Source organism: Sapajus apella, unplaced genomic scaffold, assembly GCF_009761245.1.
Source record: "Sapajus apella isolate SASKATOON/1434 unplaced genomic scaffold, GSC_monkey_1.0 scaffold159, whole genome shotgun sequence".
Classification (NCBI taxonomy): Eukaryota; Metazoa; Chordata; class Mammalia; order Primates; family Cebidae; genus Sapajus; species Sapajus apella.
Window position 1 is genome coordinate 23678 of NW_022437099.1, and position 3794 is coordinate 27471.

Below are 3794 nucleotides of genomic sequence, written 5' to 3' on the forward strand. Positions count from 1 at the left end.
AAAAAAAAAAAAAAAAAACACAAAACAACTGTAAAATCTTATATGCACCTTAGTTAAAAGGAACAAAAGCCACAAGCATAATTTATATGAGTTTGGACCCAAAAAAAATCTTATAAGATACCCTGAATTTTGCCAGGTGCAGTGGCTCACGCCTGTAATCCCAGCACTTTGGGAGGCTGAGTTGGGTAGAAGATGGTTTGAAGCCAGGAGTTCGAGACCAGGCTGGCTAACATGGCAAAACCCCATCTCTAATAAAAATACAAAAATTAGTCAGGCTTGGTGGCACATGCCTGTAGTCCCAGCTACTTAAGAGGCTGAGGCACAAGAATCACTGGAACCCAGGAGGCAGAAGTTGCAGTGAGCCAAGATGGCACCACTGGACTCCAACCTCGGTGACAGAACAAGACTGTTTAAAAAAAAAAAAAGAGAGAGAGAAGAAAAGAAAGAGGGAGAGAGAACAAAAATGGCTAGGCTCCATGGCTCACACCTGTAATCCCAGCACTTTCGGAGGTCAAGGCAGGAAGATTATTTCAGGCCAGGAGTTCCAGACCAACCTAGACAATAGAGTAAGACCCCCATCTCTATTAAAAAAATAAGAAGAAAAAAAGAGAGACAAAAAATAAGTTGAAGAAAATGATGAGTCCTGTCTCTTGTGATTGTTAAGAAGCAAATAGCTTCCTGATTGGTATGGGGCTTCCTGAGCTATTTAATATGACATTCCTCATCATTCTCCTTGGTAGGCGATCTTAACTGTGCTGCATACAGATCATCACTTATCCCAACAGCATTTTTTAAAAAAATCGATCTCTGCCCTAGTGATTTCAGATACCATCTTTATCACATATTAGATCTATATAGAGAGCCTAGTTCATTTCTGAAACTTTTGTTGTAGTTCATTGGTATATATATGGGCTAATATCACATAATTTTAACTGTTGATTTTTTTCCATTACTTATTTTCCATTCTTTCCACCAGAAGTTTAGTCTAGACAGCAGAAACACTTAGAAATGAGGACTGGAAAAATGGTGAGAAAACTGGCTATCAATGATAAACTTCTTTTCATATTTTCCCTTTTCATATAACAGGCTGAGACTGTTTTCAGAAGTTAGTGAATTTCCTAGATAATATAGACTCGGTTTTCCTCCAAATTTCTGCAGTTGCAGAAATAGTATAATACTCAACTCCTGGAGGTGGGAGTCAAGGACAGGAGGTGATATGGTTTGGCTGTTTCCCCACCCAAATCTCATCTTGAATTGCAGTTTCCATAATCCCCACATGTTGTAGGAAGGACCCGATGGTGGGTAATTGAATTATGAGGGTGGTTACCCCATGCTGTTCTCATGATAGTGAGTTCTCATAAGAACTAAGTTTTGTGAGGGGATTTTCCCACTTTGCTCAGTACTTCTCCTTCCTGCTACCATGTGAAGAAATACATGTTTGTGTCCCCTTCCACCAAGATTGTAAGTTTCCTGAGGCCTCCCTACACCTGAGGAACTGTGAGTCAATTAAACCTCTTTCCTTTATTAATTACCCAGTCTTAGGCAGTTCTTACAGCAGCGTGAGAAGAGACTAATACAGGAGGTAAATAAAGACTTCTACCATCTCTCTCCTCCCAATCTCTATCTAAAAGCTCTTCACCACCTTCTCAAGAGACTGCACTTTTTGACAGGAAGGAAAAACATGAAGCAAGCTCTTGGGTTTGCTACCATTTCCTAGTCTCCGGCCACTCAGATGACAAAGCAGAGCTATGGCTAGTGGCTGTGGCAGTAAAACCATTTGCTCTTCCTGAAAGCCAAATTGCTCCTCCCACATCCCTTTGCTTCTCAGGGCACAACACATACACTACCGAAGCATTTCCATCCTCCCTCTCCCAGCAGTTTAAATTCTCAGTGACAAAAAAGGATATTGCCTGCCCTCCCTGCTTCATAGCCAATTTTTGTTGAGTTTTTTTTTTTTTTTTTTTTATCAAAACATATTGATCCCGGGCATGCGCTGGGCAAGATTGCTCTCTGGAAGTATATCCTTCACTGAGATCATACAGAAAATAGGTAAGACAGAAATTCAAAATTGAGAAGCCCAAGTGAATTTCTTTGGCTTGGAGAACTTCTGGTAAATGAATTCAGTATAACTGTGATTGGAGGCTCAACAAACAGCTACAGATCACTAACAAAGAGCCTGTGATTGACTGCACTGCACTTAAGTGGCCCTTGCTAAGGGAACGTTAGTCTACATCCAAGCAGAGACTCGTTGTGATGCAGAGGCACCGGGGCAGAGGCCTGCCTGACAGGAACCCAAAGCAGCAGTGCCAGAGGCTGCTTGTTAACAGACTTGCAGGCCCCTACCCTGGGAGTCTACTTCAATAGCTCTTGGCTCTGCCTGCCAATACTATCTTTACCCCCATGTGATCTCTAGTAAAACTCCTTTGTTTTCTAGGAACTAGGTGGATACTTCAAACTCTGCAAGAAACATGGAGGTGGAGTTCCAGTCCTCCTCTCAATAGCTAAAATACCTAATTGAGGTAAGGTATTATCCTGAATGCTAAGAGCAGTGATTCTCAGCTAAGGTCGACTCTGCCTCCCCAAGGGGACATCAAACTATTTGCTCTTCCTGAAAGCCAGACTGCTCCTCCAGAAACATGGTTGTCACAGCCAGTGAGTGCTACTGGCATCTGGTAGGTTGAGGCCAGGATTGCTACTAAACATCCTACAATGCATAAAACAACCAGGACAGCTGCCAACAGAGAATTATCTGGCACAAAACGCTAACAGTGCAGGGGTTGAGAAACCCTGGCGAAGTTTAAGAGCAAGAACATGCTGGAGAAACGTGTTGCTGCCTGTCATTTTCCTTGTCTCAGAAGTGGGTTACATCATTATCTGTGATGTAAAGTGGAGAGGGAGGGGACTTGAAACCAGCTCATTATTACTGTTATTGAGACAGAATCTTGCTCTGTCACCCAGACTGGAGTGCAGTGGCACGAGCTCTGCTCAATGCGACCTCTGCCTCCCAGGTTCAAGTGATTCTCTTGCCTCGGGTGCCCACCACCACATCTGGCTAATTTTTGTATTTTTAGTAGAGACAGGGTTACACCATGTTGTCCAGGCTGGTCTCAAACTCCTGACCTCAGGTGAACCGCCTGCTTGGCCTCCCAAAAGTGCTGGGATGACAGGCGTGAGCCACTGCACCCGGCCAAAACCAGTTTGTTTTTTAAGAAACAAAGGTTCTCCTTGCTCCTCAGCTGGGAAAAAAACAGGTATTGAAAGTATTTAAGTGTAATCAGCCTGCAAACACCACCCATGGCACATATTATGACAAGAACCAAACTTTCATGATGAAATATGTCCCCAGTGCTTGCAAAAATGCTGACAACCCAGGGAAAGAAAAAAAAAAAAAAGAAAGAAAGAAAGTATCTCCCCAGGACAGACCTTAGGGAGTTACCTGGCTCTACCACCACCCCCAGGATAAAACAGTTTCTCTTGCAAAGGACAACAGCCTCCCTCATTACCCAGCAGCATGGCACATGCAGCCAGACACTGAAGGCATACAGCATCATCACAATGTGAGGCAACCACAGATGCCTTGTCATACAAAGGGAGGCCCATCTATGAGTTGACCAAGTGCCCCTATTTGACCTGGAGAGTACCGGTTTACACTACTGTCCCAGGAAAATCAACAGCACTCACTTTCACTCTCAAAAGGGGCAGTAAATGTGGAACATTCACCTGGAACATCTTGTCATGCCAGAAAGCAAAGAAGCTGTCAATGAGGGTTAGGTTTGTGTCAAAAGGATTCAGGA